The sequence below is a fragment of the Bicyclus anynana genome, chromosome 7, assembly GCF_947172395.1.
Source record: "Bicyclus anynana chromosome 7, ilBicAnyn1.1, whole genome shotgun sequence".
NCBI classification, from domain to species: domain Eukaryota; kingdom Metazoa; phylum Arthropoda; class Insecta; order Lepidoptera; family Nymphalidae; genus Bicyclus; species Bicyclus anynana.
In genome coordinates this window covers 7,967,404-7,980,923 of record NC_069089.1, presented here as the reverse complement: position 1 = coordinate 7,980,923, position 13,520 = coordinate 7,967,404, and the positions used below count along the sequence as shown (strand labels likewise).

The 13,520-nt window shown below is 35.9% G+C and overlaps 1 protein-coding gene across 1 annotated transcript in view; it reads right to left on the bottom strand.

Annotated features, from left to right (window-relative positions):
- The window catches only part of LOC112044396 (uncharacterized), a 90,850-nt gene extending 77,639 nt beyond the window's left edge, over nt 1–13,211 (bottom strand). Inside the window, exon 1 of the mRNA XM_024080268.2 lies at nt 12,915–13,211. The gene's annotated coding sequence lies outside the window, so the exon portion shown is untranslated. The remainder of the gene's footprint in view (nt 1–12,914) is intronic.
- Nucleotides 13,212–13,520: the final 309 nt, after the last annotated feature.

Below are 13,520 nucleotides of genomic sequence, written 5' to 3'. Positions count from 1 at the left end.
ATTACTAATTAAATTAACTTATTCTAGCAAATAAGGAAAATATTTGAACACATTAGGTGTGTTTCTGTATTCTGAGGTAATATTATAATGGCTTCGGATTTAGTGGTGAGGTTGGCCTGTTCACTTTTGATCTTAATTATCAACCTAATATTAAATAAAATTAGCATCAAATCAATTGACAAAATATTATTTCTCTATTGTGTGATATCCACCAGTAAGCATCGGATGACATTTGTACAATCTCAATTTCTTATAAATGTCAACTAGCCTATGTCAAAGTTAGTGAATTAGCACACAAGTGCTAGAAAGAGTAGTGTGCGTAGTAGGAGGTGAAATAGGTTTAACTCCTTTTTATTAATTTTGCATGGAAAGTCTTACATTTTACAAGTTATCATATTAAGCACACTTAACAGCTTACAGCGTCTGGTTTAATAACTGTAAGAAATTCCTTTAATGAAAAAGAATTAAACCTTCAGTTTACACACACAAATGCACTTAGTTTGTCATCTTACACACTCGAAGCCTAGCAGGCGCAGATGAGCAGGTACAATAAATACGATCGCGACAGTACAAAGTATCCCAAAGTTCAATCACCTTATACCAGTACAGACGATTAACTGTAACACTAAAATAAATATCGAAATATGCTTAAGGGTGTGGTTTCGATATATTTTTCTCTGTCCACGTCCTGATTTCTGCAAACTTGACGGTGGACTTAATCGTGTGTGGCGTGCATTATTATTTTTCCGTGTGTGTCCACCTATCATAAGGTAAACACGAATATAGAGTGCGCGGCGAGGCAGTGCTCGCTCACGTAACACGCGGCGTTGCCTCACAGCTTGCGTCAACACGCGAGGGGCGTCGCGAATGTCATCGGCCGATGTCGAATCTTATATCCTAACTAAACCTACTGTACTGCTATTCTTAACTCATAAGTTCGAGTTTCGAATTCACTTCCATCTTTCTCATTCTATAGTATCGTGTTAGACAGAGAGAGATGGAGGTGTATTCGAAACTCGCACTACCGAGTTATAAAAACATAGTTAAAGAATAGTCCTGCTATGTAATTTTTTTTTAAGAAAAATGTAATACCTTTTTGTGTGACAAATAAACGATTTTATTATTATTATTATAAAGAACTGGGAGCCTGTAATGGGCAGACAAACCTCATTTTGTGCATACGAAGTCAATTAATGAGTTTGGACATGGTTTTGGAATGTAGCAGGTTTCAAGAGTACAAGTCATAAAACGTCTAAATATTTTTATTTAGAGTGAAATACGCTTCTGCGTATTTTCCTCGTTATAATATAGAACAGGCGCTGTGTGGTATTCAGTCTGCATAATTCGAGGACCACATTCTGTTTACAGATTTGAACAAATTAATTGTATCATTTTTATTGCTTGTTTTATTAAGAATCCAATTTTTTGTCAGAATTGACCAACAAACCTGATTACATGCAGAATCGTAATCTGCATGCTTTTCTGAGTTCAAAAACTGCAAACAGAATACGGTCCTCGACTTTTGCACACTCACATGCTTACAGCGCCTGGTCTAATAAGAGGAATTAGTTCCCCAGTCGCCAGTCACTTAGCTTCGATAAAGCCAAAGTTAAAGTACCTAGCGCCAAAATTATGCCCAAAGGAATTGTTGCCCAACTAATAGTTCCAAAAGGGTTTGTCGCAGACGAAGTCGTAGACGCTCGCTAGTAAAATTTAAATAAATTGACTCGATGTAGTTTTGATAATAACGTAATTCAAGTTATATTGTTTGAAAATCACATCGAAGGTTTCGATGATGATCATATTCTGGCCATACCAAGGATATAAATATGATGAAGGTAAATATTTATAGGTAGGTACCCTTCTGGCTAAGTAGCATCTTCTATTGGTTACCCCAATAACACATAATAAAAATAATAAGCTTACTATACCACCACAAAAATTCAATCACAATTATTTTTTCCATTTTCACTCTAGGTATTCGTATGTTTGAAAATATAATAGCGAAATAAGAGTCATTTACCGGCAAATATATTGAAAACATAAAACATATATCTACACTAAATCGTTACAAGGCTATTAGTTCTATGTCATTGCTTTTGTATTCTGTTACCGCAGATTTCACTCGATGCACAAACTGTTATAGTCAAAGAGTTGCAATAAAAAGTTAAGTTATTAAATCATTCGTCATTGACATTCCCAGGACTCGTACGAAGCGATTTGCTTCTTCGTTTCTTATACGTATGGCTAGGGTATGGAACTCTCTCCCGAAGTCAGTATTTCCTAATTCTTACAACTTGGGCATCTTTAAGATGAGAGTGAATAGGCATCTTCTAGGCAAGCGCGTATCACCTTAGGCCACATCTACACTTACCATCAGGTGAGATCGTGGTCAAGCGCGAGCTTATTTTGTATAAAAAAAAAAAAATCAACAAAACCATTGCATTGTATATACAGTTTTTACACTTCCTGAACACACAACTCGACATTGTAGAAAATATTTAGGTTTAATTCGTTTAAATAACGTTCGTTGTTTAATAAGCGACTAAAGGACATTAAGACAAATAAGCACATTTGTCCGTCTCCATTTTGATGTGCTAGTGCTCTCTAGTATAAAATATCGTTGGGTCGTCATCACCATCATCATATCAGCCGATGGACGTCCATTGCAGGACATAGGCCTTCTGTAGGGACTTCCAAACATCACGATACTGAACCTGCATCCAGCGAACCCCTGCGACACGCTTGATGTCGTCAATCCACCTGGTTACTAGTGCTGGGTTGCCATTCCAGCACATTGGGACCCACACGTCCATCGGCTCTTCGAACTATGTGTCCCGCCCACGAACGAGTTGAGCTATGTCGGGTATACCTATGTAATAGCTATATGCACTGTACGCATCAGCATGTCGAATTAGGATTACATAAAACATGCCTTTGGTCACAATTTTGGCGGGCCGTAGCAAAGTGCGCTGTTGTTTAGAACAATTAGAAACTTTTAGATGTAACAGCACGATAATAGTCATACCGTTCCGGGAAATTATTGTTGCACAATGCATTGTTTGAGATCGATACACATTGTTTTGAAATAAAAGCGCGAATTCTTTATTCGCAATCTTTTATGCTCATAATTTTACCGCGACAAGTAACAATGTTTTAAACAAAAAGTTTGACAGGTTAAGGACGTACACAATTGGTTGTATCAAGAATTTTTTTTTTATTCTTGACAAGTTAGCCCTTGACTACAATCTCACCGGATGGTAAGTGATGATGCAGTCTAAGATAGAAGCGGGCTAACTTGTTAGGAGGAAGATGAAAATCCACACTCCTTTCGGTTTCTACACGACATCCGGAACGCTAAATCGCTTAGCGGTACGTCTTTGCCGGTAGGGTAACTAGCCACGGCCGAAGCCTCCCACTAGCCAGACCTGGACCAATTAAGAAAATCTCAATCTGCCCAGCTAGGTTCGAACCCAGGACCTCCGTTTTGTAAATCTACCGCGCATACCACTGCGCCACGGAGTAATATTACTAAAACTTCATTAATGGGTTTAGTATCTCAATAAAATTAAAGTTCGTATGGTTTGGGAAAAATATTGGTAGACAGAGACATTGAAATTGTTGCCAAAGAACAAGATATTCATTGTAGTGATTTTTAAACCGATTTTAAATATAATAAAAATAACGATGATGAATCATAAAACTGATTTCCAATCAAGTTCCATATTAACGTGAATATCAAAGACTTATATCATATTTTTCTATTTATGGCGATTTACAAGTCCAATAAATACACGATCTTTTACATAGAATCTGTGCAAAGATGTTGTTCAAAGATCTCATAAAGTCGAAATACTATTATCGCTTTTTAATCCTACTAATATTATAAACGCGAAAGTTTGTACGGATGTATGTTTGTTTGGATGTTTGTTAATTACTCTTTAACGCCGCTACTACTGCAACGATTTGGCTAAAACTTGGAATGGAAATAGATTTTATTCTGGATTAATACATAGGCTGCTTTTTTATTCCGGAAAAATCCATAGTTCCCGCGGGATTTGTGAAAAACTGAATTCCACGCAGACGAAGTCGCGGGCGTCCGCTAGTTTTACAAATAAAACATATTCGTAAACTATCATAATAATCATAATCGTAGCAATATCACTTGTTCTAATGTTATGATACTAAAAAATAAGTGTCATAGTCATAGTGTTTCCGGAATAACAATTAGATTGTCTATGGCGCGAACCATAGATGCATTTGATGCGGGTGATTATAAATGTGAAGGTCGGAATGTGTCAAACCTACCGTGCTGTCTGCCAGAGGCCGGTCGAATGTTAAACACCTGTCGAAATGTCTCATTATCCAATTGGCTGGGAAAACATATTGCACTACTGTGCGTGCCTATTATGTCATTAGTGTACTTTGTTGGTGTATTGGTAAGTTTGTTCAGCTGCCGATAATGTGGTTCTTACTTCGAATTCAAGCTACTCAGCGGGCTTACTCAGTAATCGAATCAGAAATGTAGAAATCCGCAGAAGAACCAAGGTCACTGACATAGCTCTAGGAAGATTGAAGGTAGGAGGGAAGGGAGGCATAGAAGATTGGAATGGCGACCAGCAAGCACAGTGTTGGTCGATCTTCCAGTAAATGGACCGACGACATCAATCTAGCTGTAGGGAGCCTCTGGTTGCTGGCGATTAGAGATCGAGGAGTCTTTAATTCCATACAAGAGGCCTATGTCCAGCAGTGGAGGTCCATCGGCTCTTAATGATGATGATGATGCATTTCGAATTACCACCATTAGCCTATTTTGTAGGCCCTGTCAAGCTCTATGGTAAAGTTTGAAGATTATAAGCACCACGATGCTTTAATGCCGGCCAGCGGACTACTTTGATTATGATAGTATGGACAGTATCTTAATATTTAGAAATTATAAACAGTTAGAATGATAGGTACAGTTGCAGTCATTTGTGATATATCCTCAACCTCATGCTTAACAGATCTTACAGAGTATATACCTACTGGTAAATCTATCCGCTTAGCATTCTCTTTGGTCATAATGTCATGATTGTATTATCGGTGAGAGACGTGATAGTCCAGTGGGTATGAGCTCCGCCTTCGATTCTGAGGGCGTAGATTCGAATCTGTTCCTTCAACTTTTCAGTTATGTGCATACTATGAAATTAAATATCACTTGTCTTAAACGGTGAAGTAAAAACATTGTCAGGAAACCTGCTAACCTGAGAATTTTCTTAATTATCTACGTGTGTGAAGTCTGCCTATCCGAATTAGGTCAGCGGGGTGGACTAAGGCCTAACCCCTCTCATTCAATAGTGAGCCGAATATGGGTTGTCCATAATGATAATGATGATTATCGAATTATAGAAATACGGGTGTGGGTTGTCTATGCTTATACTCACACTTGTGCACTACAACTTCTGCGTCGTTGGCAAGTCTCCAGTAGATAGTAATAGTAGTAGTAGTAGCAAGTAATTGGTTAGGAAGATATTACGAGTATTTTAACAGTACCGTGACGGTCAGAGAGTGAAATCTTCCTCGTGTTCTAGTATACTAGAAATTAATTGATCTCTAACATTTTAATGTCCAAAAATGCGAATATCTTAATGTATTTATACATACGTAATAAATAAGGCTGATATCTTTTTGTATGCTGGTAAAATTACATAATTCCGACTTATAATAACTTTGTCGATACCATTGGATTAAGTAGTTTTTGGGTTATAAATTGTAATTGGTAGGTTTAAATAAAGTGAAAAGCCTAAATAAAGTGAAATATCAATATTTTATCAGTAGCTGCGTCGTGCAGTAATAAAAATAGCACTTGTTTTGATTGTACTAACCTTTGCCAAAATGCTAAAAATAAAAGTACACTTTTGCCAAAGCCGGAAACATTTGTCTTTACTGTCATCAATACACCAATAAAATCAAACTTCACATCACACTAATATTATAAAGACGAAAGTTTGTTTGTGTAACTATGTTTCTTCCTCTTTTACGCTGCGGCTACTGAATCCAATTTGGCTGAAATTTGGAATGGAAATAGACTTTACTCTGGATTCTGAGAAATTCATGGTTCCCGCGGGATTTGTAAAAAACAGACTTCCACGAGGACGAAGTCGCGGGATTCCGCTAGTAATTTATAAAATTTAGAGAAAGCTGGTGTATTTTTAAGTAGAGGTAGAAGGTGTTGAATTTAAAAACAAAAATAGATATCATGTGCCTTGCTTTTGATTACGAGTTATGGTGTAGCGTGAGGAAAAATGCGTTTGAATTCTAAATATGCGGCTATTTATTAAATAAATATGTTAGGTATATATATTACAAAATCGACCTAATTTGATCAAATTATGTGTGAATCAATTTATATAGGAAAATTAACCTTTTTACGATTATGTAAAATAAGTAGTCATTCCTTAGCCTTCCTGAAATTGTTTTTAAATTTAAATTTTGATATTAATAATAACATGTATATAGATTAATGGAGGTGATTATGTTGAAAATGACGAACCTCGTATAATCTACGAATCAAAATATACCAAACGGTGTAGGTATTAGTTATATTAATCATTCATTTGATTAATGGTACCATCTCATTTCGTGACCTTAAACGGTTAATAAACATCAGTGCTGTCGGATGATCCGTCTTTTAAGGCTGTGGATTCTCTAATTAAAATTTAAATAATTATCTTACAAGCAAAGTTTACAAGGTCAAAGATTTTTATCATGTTGTAAAAGTTTTATATAATATCACTTGGTGTTATATATGATAATAAGTACAAAAAACTTAGCTCAATCTAGAATGCTGATGGCAATATTATATTGTTTGTTGATATGATTATTGATTCAGATACTTAAACTAAAATAAAGAAATTTGATAAAATCAATCAATCGCAGGCGATTTATACATTTTGTGTGTTTTAACAGGATTATGATATTGTAAAGACTAATGTACTCAATGATATTCTTACTTCTTATCATTATTATTTTGTTAATTAGCCTTGATAGCCCAGTGGACATGACCTCTGCCTCTGGTATCGGAGGGCGTAGGTTCGAATCCGGTCCGGGGCATGAACATCCAACTTTTCAGTGTGTGCATTTTAAAAAATTAAATATCTCGTGTCTCAAACAGTGAAAGAAAACATCGTGAGGAAACTTGCCATTTTAATACCTGAGCATTTTCTTAATTCTCTGCGTGTTTGGAAGTCTGCTAATCCGCATTGGGCCAGCGTGGTGGACTATTGGCCTAACCCCTCTCATTCTGACAGGAGACTCAAGCTCAGCAGTGAGCCGAATATGGGTTGATAATGATGAATTAAGAATTATAACTTTTAATGGGTAACATGTAACCCGAAAACATGATTCATAGAGCAAAGCCGTTTTAAAATGCAGACCGTGAGATCCCAAACGACCAGTGGGAAGAACATAAATGAGATTTAAGGAAAATAAAAGAAAAAAAAATCGAGAATATAAAAGATAAATAGAGTTAAGAAGCAGCTTTTAAAATATCAAATATGGCAAGTTTTTACTGTTAGTTTGTTTTAATGTTAGTACATTGAAAGAGATAGTTACCGGTACGCCTTGCTCATTGAGACCGACAGAGTTAATTATTATATAATTTTTACGAGTTCAAGAATTAAGATCTTATCTAACAGATGGGTTTTGCAATGAAAAAAGATAAAAGAAACATTTTCTTTAAAATTGGATTATCTGTCCAACTACAAATACCTTAACGCTGTTCATGGTGCAAAAATTAGGTAAGTATTACATATTTTTTACCGACTTCCGAATTTATATATTTCTTAAATTGCACGATTTTGTGTGATTATGCGAACGAAAGGAGACTATAGCTTGGCAAATTCGTTCGTAACACTTCCGATGATCGGCGTGGGGCCTGGAAGCGATGAATGAAAAACCCACGACTGATGCACAGCTCACTTCCCCGCATGCACGATTTCACACCCACGCAGTCTTTCCCCCGTCACCCGCATATCATGGGAGTGTAATCAACGAACTTGCCAAGCTACAACAAGATATTTATAAGGCGAGTGTAAATGGAAATGTTGGAGGGCTAAGGCGTACGTACGTACCTGGACCAAATTCGGGACATTCTCAATAAAGACCAAGGCATAGGTACATAGTTCAAAGCCGACCAATTTGCATCAAAAGAGTGATGACAATGGAAAAAGCAGGGAAGATATGCAAGGATGGAAGTAACTTTGTCTACTCCAACAGAAATGAGGAGTGATGATAAGGTATGTATGTATTAGAATTTAACATTGTTGGTTAGTCTAAAGATTGGTTTAATTAAAACATTTTTCACATTTTTTTTAGTTAGTTGGAGGGGAATTGGGCATATTGTCTTTGTTCGGAATACTCTGATAGGTACTTTTTATGCAAGCTTTGGGTAACTTTAAAGAATAGAATTTCATACAAAATTACCTTACACCTTCTATTTCTAGAAGTATTAAGTATAGAAAGTAGCCTTTTCATCTTTCTTTATTTCTCTTTTGTATAGCTATGCAAGAAATGTAAACTACTGGAAAGTATACTCAGGAAACTACAATTAATTCAGCTTGTCAACTTATTTTGGGCGTCGATAGGAAAATCAATCCATTTTCCTTCTATAGGAGTCAAAACTAGAGTGAATAGGCACCTTCTAGGCAAGCGTGTCCCATCTTAGACTGTATCTACACTTACCATCAGGTTAGATCATGGTCAAACGCGAGCTTATTTGCATTAAAAAAAAAAGGAGTACCAATACAATTTGATAAAAATTGTAATGGTATGTCAATTTGTAGCAAAAATTCAGATCAAAGATTAACAATCATTGTTTTAGTTTACTTTTATTTCTTTATTATGAGCATAATTGGACGAACTTCACACTCGTTTACGCTCTATGCTACTAAATGCAAACAGCGGGAATGTATTGTTAAATCAAATAAACTGCCAGACGTGGCCAGACTGCGAAATGTTAATTTTATCCAGACCTTGCTTAGATATAAATTATTAACAACGTATTCAAAGCAATTTACATATCCAATGTATGTAGAAGCAATTTTAAAAATCTTTTAATAAAAACTAATAAAAATCAATATACAGATTTTAATGTTATTTGAAATGTCATCAAATTCGACATGGTAAGAATTATCTAATAGAACAAGAGCCGTACTTCCAAAGTAAGCGTATCCAAAGTAAATAGCTTGTGTTATGGGTACTAAGATAGCGAAATAATATATATTTTTATATGCATATAGGTAAATAGATAAATACTAATTATATAATGTTTAAATCTGCCCAGACACTGGAAAACACCTATTGTTCCTCACCAACACATTTTCCAGTTGTAGGAATTGAACCTACTGACCTGGATGTAGGAAGCAGGGTCACTACCTACTGCGTCACACGGCCTTCAACCACTTAGGGTAAAAACATCTATGCTTCTTTTTTGAGCTTGAAAGACAAGGCTTTCACGGAGTTCATAAATTTTTAACTTCAATCACGTAGTTGAAAATTGCTTTTTCTGTTTGTCCTCTTCAAGTGTTTTGTTGTTATTCAAAAACAGGCAAGTTGACTATAATTTTATTGCCAGAAAATGCTCGGAATTTCAGAAAAACGCTCTAAACTACTATTCGGCTAACTAAACGAAATTGATTTTTTTACAATGACATAGTTCTCGTTCTATGGGAATACGGGAATAATACCAAATTCGAGCCTCAATAGCTCAGTGGTCAGACTCATCACCGAGGGTTGGTGGTCGTACCCACTCATAGAACAATCTTTGCCGACTAGTTGGAGGGGAATTGATATTGGTCATATTTAAAAATATGGCAGATATTCTTTTTTTAAAAAAGCTTTATAATGCAGCTTTCCATTAGTGATATAAATGTTTAAATCAATTACTTGGTTTAAGTTTAACAACAACTTAAGTATGGATAATCAAGTTATTTGATATCGCTAATTTATAGGCAATAAAATTGAAAGTAATATTTTGCTTAGAAGAACAAGTTTTTTATATTTATTTTAAAAACCGTGAACAATAAAAATTTAAAAGTTGTCCTATTAGTAGGTATCTGGCGGCTCAGACTTTGATATAAAACTAATTAGTTATGTCGCTGGAAAATTAAAATGGCTGTGATTTTTTTCAGATTTTAGTGATTTTATCCTAAAATGACGAATATTGTAATAATTGACTATCTACTAAAAATATACTACTAAATACTACTGAAATATTCGAGTACTTATACAAAATACTAAAAAAGAACTTTACGTGGCTACTCGTCGATTTATTTAACAGTAGGTATTAATAATCTTAATATGTAGATGCGAAAGGCCATTCATCACGAAATCTCAAAAATCGCTTAATGAAATTTAGAAAAATTGGCAGGGAGGTAGTTTTTAGATAGTAGAGGTGCACTAAGAATGGATTTTGCGTGAGGGTCGGATTAAGGAGATCTGAGGGCGGATGAAGTTGCGAACGTCCGCTAATGTTAATATATAAATGCGAAAGGTCATTTATCACATCTCGAGCCTCGCTTGACGTACAAACATGAAATTTGGCAGGGAGGTAGTTAGTAGGTATCCACTAAGAACGGATTTTGCGATAGGGCTGGATTAAAGAGGTCTAAGGGCGGATGATATCGCGGGCGTCCGCTAGTTATGTATAAGAAGACATGATCCTCTTAATTTATCAAAGGAGGAAAATTTTAGTATCAGATGGATTTACCGAGAAGTTGATGAGTCTTCTAATAAAAAACTGCAAATAGTAGACTAAACAAGCAGAAATAATTAGTTCTGCTTGTTTAATATTCTATTTTAAGTAGTGGCATACACTTTTAGGATGCAAAAATACAATACGTATCTTGCGGCATCATTACGATTTTCATGAATGAATGCACTTCGTTCCAATTACACAAAAAGAGACACAAACTTGATCGCTCTAAAGGAAATGCTCTTAATAACTTAGCCAATCAAATAGCTAAGAACAAAAAGATTATAGCCTATTGCCAAGAACACAAAGAGGAAAAAGTATACAATTTCCTCACTGTCGCTATGTCTGCGCGTGTATTAGTATAGGGAAGGTTGTAATTACGCAATTATATGTTCATTACTTTTTTTTTGATCAGATTTTCACTGTTTACATTAAAATAGACAGTTTTATTAATCACGATACCACTTGATAGCCCAGTGGGAGCCGCGATAGCCCAGTGGGTATGATCTCTGCCAACGTTCGAAGGGCGTACATTCGAATCCGGTCCGGGACATACACCTCCGACTTTTGAGTTATGTGCATTTTAATAAATTACATATCACGTGTCTCAAACGCTGAAGGAAAAACGTTGTAAGGAAACCTGCATACCTGAGATTTATTTTAATTCTCTATGTGAATCAAGTCTACCAGTCCACATTGAGCTAGCATGGTGGACTATTAGCCTAACCCCTCTACCTCTGAGAGGAGAATCGTGCTCAACAGTGAGCCGAATATGCGCTGTTACTGATGATGATGATGATAGATCGCGAATAGAAAATATTGTCACCAAGAGATAGTCATATCAAGACATAACTCATTTTAAGAAGGCTTAAAGTTAGACTGCTGCTTCTACTATTAGGTAAGTCGTTATCAACCCATATTCGGCTCACTGCTGAGTCCAATAGGCCAATAGTCCACCACGCTGGCCCAATGCGGATTGACATTATCAATCCAAGTCCGCCAACCCACATTGAACCAGCGTGGTGAGTCCAAGGTCTATATTCCATAGCCCTGTAGTAAGCCTATAAATTATAATAAATAAAGTAAAGTAAACTTATAGGTCTGGGACAAAATTATCAACTGAATTGCCAGGAGTTGCCATCAATCATATCCCTTTGTCAGTCATCATTTCGCTCTCAATCTATTATTATTTATGGTCTTACAATACAGTTGATAACCCACTTATTAGTATTTAGTAACTCAATATAAGTAATTAAATTATTATTAACTTGATAAAGTAATAGTATAGAAATCATTGACAGTAAAGCCTTAAACTCCTGAGGTCTATGTTACTCACGCTACCTACGTGACAATTTGCTTTCCCCCCATCTGATTTGCAATGCAGAGAACATTTAACCAGCATATTGCTTGTACAACCATGGAATAAACAAAACCACATTTACGTTTAAAGCTTGCATTCCAGTAAGTATCATTCCGAGGGAAAAATATAAGGAAAAATTTAAATCCGAGAACTCAGAACATTTTCTCTGTTTACATTATTATTTGTATATTCATCATTCCTTGACAACCTATATTCGGTTCACTGTTGAGCGCGAGTCTCCTCTCAGAATGAGAGGGGTTAGGCTAATAGTCCACCACGCTAGCTCAATGCGGATTGGTAGACAATTAAGAAAATTCTCAGGTACCTATGCAGATATTTTCGTTTACCTTTTGAGACATGGATTTAATTATAATTACGGTTGTATATTAATTATAAGTTTTCTTGTTACATGACATGAAACAATTAGGTAAGTAGTTAAGTACATTCCGTAACGTGCAGTTTCAGGTCGCGGGTGTAAGTCGTATATCAGGTTTAAGCGCCTTAGTTCTGTGATATACGGGTTTCTGTCCAAGACAAGGCAACACGTGTCTACAATAAATGAAACCTGTTATAATGATACGATTGCGAGTCGGTATAATAACTCGCTTACCGACTAGCCCGTTGACCACTTGACGGGAAATTCACTTTCGACATCTCGCTCGTAATCCGTTTAGCGCAAATATAGGCGTATAATAAACATTGCTTCCAACCCAACTACTGCAAACTATTGCATCCAACAACATTAAAAATGTATATACACATATAAAAAATAGTCAAGGCAATACTTAAGTAATAGGAAATAGTAAATTTAAAATAACTCACGTCCAAGGGAGCGTAACATCCAAAATTATCCGGTGTATCAACTGTACTTTATTCAATATAATCACTAATGTTATTCGTTGGAATAATAAAGGAAGATTCACCCAGTTTAATCACAAGTTTGAACCAATACACAGGGAAAGTCTACGAAGGTCACGTATGAAAACAAAATAAGAAAACGCCACTGGCGACGTTTTTGACGTCCGAAAAGAAAACGTCCGAGAGATACGTACGACCGCGAGGTGGGAGTTGGCAAAACTGACGTACTGCTTGCGCAGGCGCTGCCAAGGTATTGTTAAAAGTTACTTTTACTTGCGATACCCGTTGCTCTAGGCGGTTGACTTCGACTTGAGACCTCGTTCATTCCACGCACGCGTCTATACTTAGCTCTACTCGCAACTGAGGTCTCTCTTTTTGCTGTATTCAAAATTTATTGACAATTAAATGAAGAATACTAAAGTTAGATGCAATTGATAAAACTTATGTTACTTTACGTAAATGTACGTTTCGTTATTTGTCACGGTTCATTGGAGAATTGGGCGATTGTTGCAAAACTTCCTTGCAAGGAATTATAAATATGTACGAAGTAACAAAATTACGACACAAATT